At 40.0% G+C, this 13,056-nt stretch overlaps 1 protein-coding gene across 2 annotated transcripts in view; it reads right to left on the bottom strand.

Annotated features, from left to right (window-relative positions):
* The window catches only part of LOC104333383 (guanine nucleotide-binding protein subunit alpha-14), an 88,051-nt gene that overhangs the window by 36,261 nt on the left and 38,734 nt on the right, over nt 1-13,056 (bottom strand). The window lies entirely within an intron of this gene.

The raw sequence follows: 13,056 nt of genomic DNA, 5'->3' as shown, positions 1-13,056 counted from the left end.
TTTCTTCTGATATTCTGAAATACGTTATGTAAGCAAACATCCAAACCAAAGAACAGAAACTGAGGTTGATAAGGTGAGTCTCTTCTAAAACACACTCTTCATGCAAAGTAAAATACTAGTGTCGACATGTGCTTCAGGCATTCCATGAAAGCTCCGTGATAACTACATGGTAATTTTCTTGAGAAACAAAATGCTGGCCAGAACTTCCAGCAATCTCTGTTCTTTAAGAAGAGTCTCATGAGATCTTTACACAAAAAAAAAAACAAAGCCAAAACCTGCTCAGCTTAAGCATATTAATTATCAACCTAAACTTGCTTTAGCATAGAAGCAATACTCCAAATTGTGTGTAGAGAATACAAGGTGAACAAAGTCTTGAGATATTCAGTCAAATGTTGGCCTATTATGATTTAGATGAATTTTCTTCCATATTTTCTTAGATAACAGAGGCAAATACCAATGCCTGTAATTACAGTGTTAGAAAAAATAACTCCACCATCAGTAATGAAAACAGAAGTCATGTATAGCTTGAAGTCTTAAGGAAAAATACATGTGTTTTATTTTGCTGCAATTCATATGAAGATTAAATTAAGTTTGTATGGATATGTCCATTGCAGATGTACTAGAGAAATTTCATGCACTGTTTCAATAGAAATAGACAAAATTTCACACTGTACATACCTAGAATTTAGTATACACAGTAAATTAGCCTTCTGAAACCACATTTTACTTAAAACCTTTATTTAAAACCAATTTTTAATTTTTATGCACAAAGAATGACCACAATTAATCAGACAATATATTTGTCAACATTTTTGCTCTTTTGCTTCTCTTCACTGTTTAATTCTGTTTTGAAAACTAATCAAGTTTATACATGATACAATACATAAGAAAGTGATAAACAGTATTTCACTGACAGGAATTTAGATTATTTGTCTATGGCATGCAAGAAAACTGTGCACACTGTAGTATCAACAAAAGAAAATTCAACAGTCTGGGAGGCGGGAGGAAGAGACAGAACTCTATTCTAGAGAGAAACTATTCAAACAGATTTGGAAACCAGATTATGTAGACAGCTGAGCATGAGTTTCCAAAGCCACAGCGAGGTTCCAAAGCCTAATGTGACTCTTGGTAGTAAAATAAAAAAGCAGAACAATAGCAGTATCAGAGAACTTTATCTCCATTTTTTGACATGGATGCCACCACTGTAGGAATTCCAAATACATTCTGGAGTTCTAAATCAATGGACAATGCTGGATCAGACTAAGTGTCCCATCCTAGTCTTCAGTTATGGTCAAATGGGACATCTAGGGAAGACTACAAGCACACACAGTATTTCTCCTTCGTGTGTATCTTTCAGTATCCAGTCGCTTTCAGTTCAGTGAGGCTGCGATCTACATGTGGCTTCCATGTATTTAATAACCCTCAGGAGAGCTCCTTTCCATTAACTTGACTGTGACTGCTTGAGCTCCTGAACCTGTATGAGTAGGTTCTCATGCTGCCTGCAATCCTACAGCAAGGAATTCCAAAGCTTGACTAATTTTCTTTGTTTTTCTTTCTGTCTTCATTTGATGCTCTACAATTCTTGACGCTGAAGAAATGCAGACTAGCTCAACCTCTTCCAACCCTCTCTAAGCTACTCCAGGTTTCATAGACTACTATAACCATTCCCTACCTATCTCATTTCCAGTCCTGAGTGACTTGTCTTCATGGTAACTATTTCATAACTTTGTTTATCCTTTTCCAGGCCTACTATACGGTTTTGGCAATGGGGAACCAGAATTGTGCACAATAATCAGGGCTTGGGCAAGCGGAGGAATACAGTGGCACAAAGATCACCACTTCTTTCTTAACATTCTTAATATTCTTTTTTGACTGTACTGAGTGCTGAACTGACATTTTTATGATCTATTAAGACCTCAAAATATGACTCTTCAGCAGCAACAGTTTGTCATTTTGTGGGAAATTTGATTTCTTTTCCCTGTATGCACCACTTAACCTCTCTTTACAGCAAATCCATCTGTTATTTTATTTATTATTTATCTCATGAAATTCTTTATTGTTGACCCTCATGTTTACTACACAAACACGCAGGAGAGTGCTCACAGAAAAGCTGTGACAATGGTGAAAGTCATTCTTTTACCATTCAAGACAACGCGCATCTACACAAGGCAGGCTGCTGCCTAGGACACTACGCTGACAGAAGCAGCAAAAATCACCAGCCTTCACTTCACTGTGGCTGTATTTACTTCAGCACAAAATTCCCAACCAAAGCAGAGAGCAAAGTTTCCCAGTTGCCTTGTTCTCTCCAAGCCAGGCATCATGTCATATTGAGACTTTCTGAAAAGCTAGCTTTTTTTTTTAGCCTACATCATGAAGAAGCTCGGAACTGATCCTAATCAAAGGACTGAAGCCATGCCTAATATGTGTCTTCATGAGACAACTGGAACTATTAAGGGATCAGAGAGAATAAGCACAACTCCATCACTCGAAGTGTAGAACAGAAAGTAACGGATGACTTTCCAAGATAATCAGCAAATACATAATAACATCCACATGCCAAAAGTGGAAGCTTGGCAGAGAACAGAACAAGGACCCTTGTCCATCCACTCCTGTGAGAGTAACCTATCACTGGAATACTTTACCAAGAATTGAAGTGAATTTACTATTACAGTGATTCTTATTTTATTTTGAATTGGAGCATAACTTTTAGAAAAACAGCCAAGCTGGAATGCAAGAAAGTCCTACAGTCTGCATTGTGCATCAAATCAGACCAGATAATCACAGTACCATCTCTCTAATCTATTATGTTATTCTATAATGCATCTTTGTGCCAAGTACTTTTGGGGCGTATTTGCATGGTATAACAGAAAAATAGTAGTCAGCTTGTGAGATACTTTTAAGAAATGTTATCTCTTGCAATTCAGCACATTGTATGATATGTTCCATGTATTTAATTAAATTTTTTCCTAGCAGGAACATAGAGCAGAAGCCAGCAGAGCAGAGGAATTACAAGCACATATCTAGCATCAAAAGGAAAAGGAGACACTCAGGAATTTAACAAAGGACAACTAGGAAAAAATATTAACTTATACAATATTAAGCTTTATTTGCTTTTAGAATTCCTGCTCCTCTTTCTAGTTCATTCTTTGTCCCCTGTTCTCTTTGGGTTTCCTACACATCTATCTTGAGCCTCCCCAACTGCCTTCTGATCCCTTATCCCAACCATTTCCTTTTGTACAAGAATACTTTAACATTGCCTGTAGTCACAGAAGTTATCCTTGAAAAATCCCTCAGTTTTTCTACTTTTCTTGACTTGGGAGAAAAGAGGAGATAACAAAGACTTGTCAGTCTAGTCTTTCTACTAACAACTAAATTTTTCTACTACTAAAGCAGAAACAGGTTTTTACCTCTAACAACTTTCTTTTTGTGACACACACAGTGTCTATAACCCTGCATAATTACCTTCTTGCTTCTGCTCATCAGGCAACAACTGTCCCTTTAAGTAGAAGCAAAATTTAAAAAAAACAAAAATCAAGCAGAAAAGTCTAGTATTATGGTAGATATCTTCACAGGTCTCTTTAAGTCTAACAAACTCCATGCTAGATATTCCTGGCTTTGCCACACACTTTATTAACAAAGGACACACAATTTTGTGGCTCACAGCTATGGAGCTCAGCTCTGCAAATACCAAATGGTCCTCTCAGGTATCTGCTAACAAAACTCACTAAAGCTGTAGATCCCCTCTGGAGCTCTTTTTCACTACTTACCTTCCAGACTACCTCTTCCCACGCTGTCCTGAGGGCCATGCCCTCTCCCCGGCCCGTCCATCACCATCCCTGTAGAGGTCACAGAATCACAGAATAGTCGAGGTTGGAAGAGACCTCTGGAGGTCATCTGGAGTTAAGAAACCTTCCTCTTTTTCTGACTATTATCTTTTATTCCATTAGCCATCAGCTGCCCATCCCATCCAACTTTTTCCCAGAGACCGGCTTTAGCTCATGGCAGCGCATGTGGTTTCAACACGTACCTGAAGCGCTGAAACAGGTCAGACACTGGTGTGTAAAGGCAAGTATTTATGGGATATTCGGCCAGGGTAGCTGCCATCTAGCATACGTGGCAGAAGGCTTGCAAGATGGTCAGAGCATTTTTGCTGCAACGATGTGGACAAATAAGTAGTGTGAGTGCTTTTTTAATACTGCCATCAACGCCATTAATGGCTTATGTTACTGGAGCTCCTTTCTCAGAAGAGTTTTGGCAATGCATGCAGTTTTCAGGTGTCCTTTTAGGGTGTTGGCCATTACTCATCAGTTCATACAGAATCACAGAATCACAGAATAGTAGGGGTTGGAAGGGACCTCTGTGGGTCATCTAGTCCAACCCCCCTGCCGAAGCAGGGTCACCTACAGTAGGCTGCACAGGATCTTGTCCAGGCGGGTCTTGAATATCTCCAGAGAAGGAGACTCCACAACCTCCCTGGGCAGCCTGTTCCAGTGCTCCGTCACCCTCAGAGGGAAGAAGTTCTTCCTCATGTTCAGACGGAACTTCCTGTGCCTCAGTTTGTGCCCATTGCCCCTTGTCCTGTCACTGGGCACCACTGAAAAGAGCTTGGCCCCATCCTCCTGACACCCACCCTTCAGATATTTGTAGGCATTTATAAGGTCCCCTTGCAGCCTTCTCTTCTTCAGGCTGAACAAGCCCAGTTCCCTCAACCTCTCCTCGTAGGGGAGATGCTCCAGTCCCCTCACCATCCTTGTAGCCCTCCGCTGGACTCTCTCCAGTAGCTCTTCATCCTTCTTGAACTGGGGAGCCCAGAACTGGACAGAGTACTCTAGATGAGGCCTCACCAGGGCAGTGTAGAGGGGAAGGAGAACCTCCCTTGTCCTGCTGGCCACACTCTTCTTGATGCACCCCAGGATCCCATTGGCTTTCTTGGCAGGCAGGGCACACTGCTGGCTCATGGTTAACCTGTCGTCCACCAGGACACCCAGGTCCCTCTCCGCAGAGCTGCTCTCCAGCAGGTCCACCCCAAGCCTGTACTGGTGCATGAGGTTGTTCCTCCCCAGGTGCAGGACTCTGCACTTGCCCTTGTTGAACCTCATCAGGTTCCTCTCTGCCCAGCTTTCCAGCCTATCCAGGTCATGCTGAATGGCAGCACAGCCTTCCGGTGTATCTACCACAACTCCCAGTTTGGTGTCGTCAGCAAACTTGCTGAGGGTACATTCTAACTCTTCATCCAGGTCGTTGATGAAGAAAATTGATTGATACAATCAATTTGTTACACTCTATTCAACTGAACAATCCATACTATTACTTACACTGTCTTTTCAGTTTCCCTGGACACGCTTAGATTTCTGTTTTAAAAGAGTACTTGCCAATTCCCAAGAATTTTCACAAGATGTTTCAGTCAGCATTTTCAGAAACTACTGCAAATTAGAAATATTCTTTAAAGTACTAGAAATTTCAGACTTGTTTAGAAAGCTAAGATTGATTTTTGTTAATGACTGAGAGATATGAGGGAAAACCAAGAAATACCACCAGCACAAACACATATGAAAACACGGCAGGAACAAGAAAGAAACCATCACAGCTATTCTATGTTTTATATTGTACTGCATACCATGCAGTCTCAGCTTCAAACAGAGACTCCTGGACAAATTAATACTGACCTCCTTTAGAATGGTGTATCTGCCCATGTAGATGAACATATGTTTTAAGATGGAGAACAAAATCTAGAGAGGGATTCAGTGGGATAGACCTGTAGATTTAAGGAGCCAAATAACCAAGTGGAAAAAGAACAATTCTAATTCCCAAATAAGAATGAATTTTCTTCTGAATTTCTAGCACAAGACGTTGCTTTATCAAACCTGTTCAAAGGAGTATCTCAGAGGGAAGAGAAGAAATCTTAGCTGAAGTCAGTTCCTTAAAGCCCATAAATAGTTACATATGTTACTACAGCTTTTTACATCCTCCTCCTTTTCCTGTTTCATGTGAATTGTCTATAGTCAATTTATTCTGTTGCTGCTTTGAAGTTTGTTACACACTCTAGCCTAAGGGCAGAGTAGCCAGCTTTTCACCTCAGTTTTTAAGTAGCAATCTATAAATACCTCAAAAACATGAGATATACTCTTTAATGTCACACTAATTTAGTGAGTAAATATGTGTATCAAATATACTCCTCCTTTATCCTAAGAAATAGGATTTTTCGCTGTACAGCAAGAATTGAAAAAAATTCATTCAGGATCTTGCATCCAAATATGACGTATTCTATACTACTGCAGATTTTCAATAAAGGTGGTGAGAATCAAGTGACAGAAAGAAAGTTCTTTAGTTTAAAAGGTACAGATGTTTGTTCCAAGCTTCCCTTTCCTGTCATGAGCTGCTGATCTGTGCACCCCCAGCTTTTTTTCCCCCGCTGTTACCACACACACTCCTCTTCTCAGGAAAGCTAAACTCACAGTGAGTGAGCATTGCAACTTGATGAAGCAGTGTGAACAAGGTTTGCACGCAAAAATCCATCTGGCCTTAATTTACTGTTACTTTACACAAGCAAACAGGACCTTCATAGACCCTACTTGACAGCTACTGAGCATTAACACCTACTCAGAGTTGTCCAGCCCTTGCAAAACTGTAACACCGTCAACCTCACTAGACTAGGGGAGTCTCCTTGCTGCGCTGAGAGTGCAGCCTCCAGACAGCAGCAGGCACTTCTCCATGTCTCTAAATGAATCTCCCGTCAAACATGGAGATGTGGAAATGGTTTGCAAGAAAAAACAACTGAGAGCATACAAAGAGACATCCAGTAACAGAACAGCATATTCTGCGCCCAAACCCGCTCTGTATCCTTCCAAGAAAGACAGTCAGACGCACAGGGTTGCTGATCAGCTTCAATACGATGGTCCTGAGAACCACTTCATACAGTGTAAGAATATACAAGTTAAATTCATGAAAAGAACAATATGCATCATGTTTCAATATGTGTAAAGAAAAAAAAAAAAAGGTAAAAAAATGGCACCATGCTGTTTCCTACGAAATAGCCTAACACTAAAAACACTTCTTCATTGTGGCAAACTCGTTCCAAAGAATAACTCTGTTGGCAGATCATAAACCCACAAAATGTGTCACAGGCTTTAGGACTAAGGGAAGAGCAGGCGTAGAGGAGTTTTCTAGCTGCTTCTCTTTCTGAAGTGGCTTTTTCATTTTTAACAGGACAGCAGATGCTGATTTAAGTGATTTTTGGCTGAGATACTACTAATTGATCTTTTCATCTGCCATTAATTTATTTGTCTTCTTGTTCATTACGAGATTTCATTGCAGCAACATAGAAATTTGCCAGTTTCCATTTAGAAAAATACCCATTAAACTTTCCATCAAAAAAAAAATCCTCAGATCTTCCATTGTAAGGAGTTAGTCCCATACTGCAGTAAATGCTTCTATAAAATAGCATGTCTGCCTTCTAAGAATTACGAGTTTTCAACTATAAGCACTCACTCATTTCTATCTTAATAAAAAGCAAAGTATGCAAGGAAGAAGGCACAAGAAAACTTCATGTACTGGAAAGAGGTGTCAGCAAAAACAGTCACATAGCCTTTCACACAGAGAATGTGTCTTTTACACAGCCAGTTGTGTGCAGGTTATCAATAGCCTCCAACTGCAACACACATTTTCAAGTATCTTCCTCTCAGGACCGATTCAACCTCTGGCTTCTCATGCCAAATCTGAAAATACAGACTTCTGTGTTGTTTGAAATGCTATTTTCTTAGAGTTTTTGACAAATCTGTCATTAAAAAATGACAATTTATTGTTGCTTTCTGATTGAAATTTTTTCCTCATTCTGCTGATCAAGCACTCTGAGAGATCAACTCTGGCTGATTTTATTGTGACAGCTAAGACGTGAACTTGCCAGACTGAACTTGGGTGATGGAACCAGAGGTGTACGCTTCCATCCTGACTCTGATGAAGAAGCAGCAAGTTCTGACAGAGAAGCCGGGTAAGAAACATACTCAGCCACAGCAGCCTTTGTACAGTGACCTTGTTTCAGCCTCTGTAGCAAAGTTTTGCCACTTTTTCTCTCTCCAACCCACAGCGCAGAGAATAACTGGACACTGCTCCATCTTCTGTACCATTAGCAGACTTGTTTGCCAAGGTTCCCTTGGTTTCAATTGCCAATAAATAATGCTTTCACAGCCACAAAGGCGGCAATGGAATTATCCAGTTGTTATGAAGGAAGGAGTATGGGGAACAGAAAGGATAATTGGTCTGTACAACATTAAAGTCTGCTCTGAAAAGCCAAAAAATCTTAACCACTTGTACATATCCTTTTAGCATTTGCCCTTATATGCAATCCTTCACTGAAAAGCACAAAAATAAGTCTGGAGTCTTCACTTACAAGTTCTACATCATTATTTATTCTGTATCACCACTGTCCTTCCTTTTCATTATCAGATCAATTCTTACCTATATGTATTATGTATGCCAGTAAGATTTATAACATTGTGAAGTAAGAGGAGAACTAGGCACAATGAATTCACTGCTGTCTGAAGGGCTTCTGCACAATCATTCACAATACACAAAATCAAGCCAGGTTACTTACATGCTGTGTGCTTGTGTACTTGTGTGTGTTACGTTAAATGCTGCACAGAAATAGTAACTATAAAATTACAACATTTTAGATGAAAGGCCATGCAAGAGAAAATGTTGCAATGAATTCCAGAAGATACAGATAGGACATTTTCTGGAAAAAGTGTAACAAAACATGAAGTCTGAGAAATACCCGATTTTGGTATATCTACTGGTGTACCTCTTGCCAAACTTTTATATTTATGAAAATACAGGCCCTAGTATTGGTCAGAAAACTTTCAGCTTTTCTAACCATTATCCACCAGAATTTACTTTTCTTAAAACCAACTGAATTTAAAGTATGGGTGCATTTGCTAGTATTTTAAGAGAAACCATGTTCCTTCTAAAGAAGAAACTACACACCTACCCTGCAGATCAGGAGACCTAAGAAATTAAAAATCACCACTCTCACAACTGCAACTCAGTTTAGATATTCAAAAATGTCAGTCCAGCCCAAACTTTCTCAAAAATCCAATACATACACACAGTCTTTTTCCCATCCTTCACTTCTCTGCCAGAAACCTTAAATTTATATGCTTTTTAAAACTTTCTTTTTTCTCCTTTCTCCTCTTCTGCTTGTGATACTGCTCCAGTTATAGGGTTTTTCACATGTTTTTTTTCCTAAAACATCCGAAAGGCAGTTACAATTAGTTGAAAGAATTGGAAAGGTTAACTCCGTTTCTGGTAAGCTAAACTGTCTCCCATAGTGCAAAAGACCAAAAGCAAAATGAAAATACACAGAACTGAAACATAGCATTTCACTAAAAGAAAGGAAAAAAACCCCAAAGAACCACAAACCAAAGCAAAAAAACATCCAGTAGTAGTAATCCAGCAAGATGTGACTGACCGGCACAGTCAAGCGACTAAGAAATATTTTAAAATCTGCCTTTTAAGATCGATGTATACTTACAAATGGAATGCTGTATTTTCACTTCCCACAGCATCACCTGATTTCTTCCTCCTCCTGTTTGAAGTTTTCTTTTCCTACACTTTGGCTTTAAGTTGATCAAGCAATCTATTCCAAAACTGTGGGTTTAGATAGTACTACAATAATTCCTTGAAGTATTAGGTTCCTAAACATCTGCAGGATTTATGCTTAAAATATACCAAAACCATGCTATGATACCTTCCAACTTCAAACTGAGGATGAGACAAAGTATCCCAATGTCACACCACTGGAAATTAGGATAACAATTGCTGGCTCGGTTAAAGTTAAAGGTCAAGCATGACTATACAGGTTCAGCACTTCATCCAAGCAACTTCAAACTAATACAAAGCAAAAACGCCTTCCCATCTCAATGCAGCATCTACAGAAAGTCAAATCATTTACTTAAATACTTGCAGTTGACAACAGCAACAAGAAACCTCTTTCAACACCTTCTATTTGCAAAAGTTAAGAGGATTAAGAGGCCTTTTTGGACATTCTGTCCACATACAAGTTATGGATTTTCACAGGTCACACTTACACGGAAGAGAAACTTGGTGCAGAACAATCTGTTCACCAGCACAAAAACATTAAATGAAGATATTCAGCAGCCAGTGAATTCCAGGGCCCACAGAGAAGAAAACCTGACCTGGTTAAAGCACAAACTGGATACAAGAAAAACAAACAAACCAACAAACAAAACTGAATAACAAGGTCAGAAGGAAACAAATTTTTCAGGGAAAAGGCAGCATGCCACGGAGAAGATGGATAGATGGATATACTAAAATGTGGAGGAGTACACTGGACAATTTCTGTACAGTCACTGGACGCACCCTTGCAATGCAATTCTGACAACAGAATCACAACTCCTCTGTTTATCACTGTTGTTGTCAACTGTTTTTCATTACAAGCTTAAGATCCTTTAATGAAAGGCAATTACAAGATATATAGTGTTCTGCATTAGCATTCATCACCTAAATGAAAGATTAAAATGCAGTTGTCTCCTGCAAAGTGACTGGAGTGACGTGTGGTTATTTTCAAGTTGTCCCTCAAGAGTTTCTCCGTGTGTAAGCAAAAATGACTTTGCTTTCTAAATGCCACCAAAGCTGAGCTTGCCAAACTGTGTTTTTATCGCTCAGCACTTTGTTAACTTTAATAAAGAAGCACATGAGCATATTCTGCCTCCAACAACATAGCATTATAATCTTCTGAATCTGAAGATACTGGCAGCACAGCTATCATCAAGCACACAATTTAGCCAGAATAGTGTGTTACGGGAATGTATCCAGCTCAGCTCTCCGAGCCCAGAACAAGAAAAACTTTGCTGTTTATTAAGTCTTCGTATTTTGTTCTTAATGGGAAGAAAAGGAAAAGGAAAAAAAAAAAAATAAACCTCAGTAAGAGGCAGTAAAAATGTCTTTCGTCAAATACATTCTGATTATCATGATTTTTCATCAAAATATACACATTCAAATTAGGATGAAGTATATTCACAGTCACATTCGCTGTTTCTGTAACTGCTGCCTTCTTAAGCATCTAAAGGCGTTTTACAAAAAATGACTTATTAACCCTCAGAATACTCTTCTTATGTAAGAAAGAATTACCCTAATAATTCAGCTCTCTGAAGTCTGTTTTTCTGACACCAACTGTTCTTTTGTGATAAAAAATAAAATAATTTTAATTTCTGAGCTCTTTATTTTAAACATTTTCTATCCTACTTCTCTATAATCCTAAAGGAGAATAAATTACACAAACCAATTTACATAATAAAAAATCTGATCGTAATTCTGTTTGTCATATTTTTCATACGCAGTCATATTTTTTGAATGAAATGTAGGCTAACAAGTGTATTTCCTTCATATAGTACTTCTGTTAAGAAACCCATAAATTCTAATTTTTTCTGTCTTGATACTTCATAGAATCATAGAATCCTAGAATGGTAAGGGTTGGAAGGGACCTTAAAGATCATCTGGTTCCAACCCCCCTGCCATGAGCAGGGACATCTTCCATGAGACCAGGTTGCTCAGAGCCCCATCCAGCCTGGCCTTGAACACTTCAGGGAGGAGGCATCCACAGCTTCTCTGGGCAACCTGTTCTAGTGCCTCACCACCCTCATGGTGAAGAATTTCTTCCTAATATCTAATCTAAATCTGCCCTCTTTTAGTTTACAGCCATTCCCCTTTGTTCTATTACTACACACCCTTGTGAAAAGCCCCTCTCCATCCTCCCTGCAGGCCCCCTTCAGGTACTGGAAGGCTGCTAGAAGGTCACCCCAGAGCCTTCTCTTCTCCAGGCTGAACCACCCCAACTCTCTTAGCCTGTCCTCGTAGGAGAGGTACTCCAGCCCTCTGATCATCTTCGTGGCCCTCTTCTGGATCCGCTCCAACACATCCATGTCCTTCTTATGTTGGGGGCTCCAGAGCTGGACGCAGCACTCCAGGTGGGGTCTCACAAGAGCGGAGCAAAGGGGCAGAATCACCTCCCTCGACCTGCTGCCCACATTTCTCTTGATGCAGCCCAGGATACGGTTGGCTTTCTGGGCTGCATGCACACATTGCTGGCTCATGTTGAGCTTCTCATCCACCAGTATTCCCAAGTCCTTCTCCTCAGGGCTGCTCTCGAGTCACTCCCAGCCCAGCCTGTACTTGTGTTTGTGATTGCCCCGACCCACTTGCAGGACCTTGCACTTGGCCTTGTCGAACTTCATGCGGTTCACACACGCCCACTTCTCCAGCGTGTCTAGGTCCCTCTGAATGACATCCCTTCCCTCCAGCGTGTCAACCACACCACACAGCTTGATGTCGTTGGCAAACTTGCTGAGGGTGCACTCAGTTCCACTGTCCATGTCGCCAACAAAGATATTAAACAGCACCGGCCCCAGTACTTCCTAAATGCTCTTCCCTATCTTAACACTAAAATTTAGCCAACTGGAAATCTCTCTTAACTTAAATATGACACAGTAATTTGTTTATATATTCTTCATGATACTGGAACAACTGACGCAATGGATGGATGCAAAAGATGTAACTGATTTAACTGAAGCAGACTTTTTTTAATATATAGTTCTATAATTATAAGCACTGAAACTAAACATGTAATTGAATAACATACATTGAAACTAAAAAAAGGGTTGGAGAAGACATTCCACATTTTCAAGTTATTTAAGTACATAAAGGTTGCTACCAAATCCATAGAATCATGGAATCATTAAGGTTGTAAAAGACCTCTAAGATCATCAAGTCCAACTGTCAAACCAACACCACCATGCCTACTAAACCATGTCCCGAAGTGCCACATCTACATGTTTTTCAAACACCTCCAGGGATGGTGACTCAACCACTTCCCTGGACAGCCTGTTCCAATGCCTGACCACTCTTTCAGTAAAGAAATTTTTCCTAATATCCAATCTAAACCTTCTCTGACACAACTTGAGGCCACTGCCTCTCATCCTACCATTAGTTAGTTGGGAAACGAGACCACCCCCTGCCTCACTACAACCTCCTTTCAGGTAGCTG

This window comes from Opisthocomus hoazin, chromosome Z (assembly GCF_030867145.1).
Source record: "Opisthocomus hoazin isolate bOpiHoa1 chromosome Z, bOpiHoa1.hap1, whole genome shotgun sequence".
NCBI lineage: Eukaryota > Metazoa > Chordata > Aves > Opisthocomiformes > Opisthocomidae > Opisthocomus > Opisthocomus hoazin.
The sequence above is the reverse complement of the archived record's forward strand: the minus strand, read 5'-3'. Positions and strand labels throughout refer to the sequence as shown.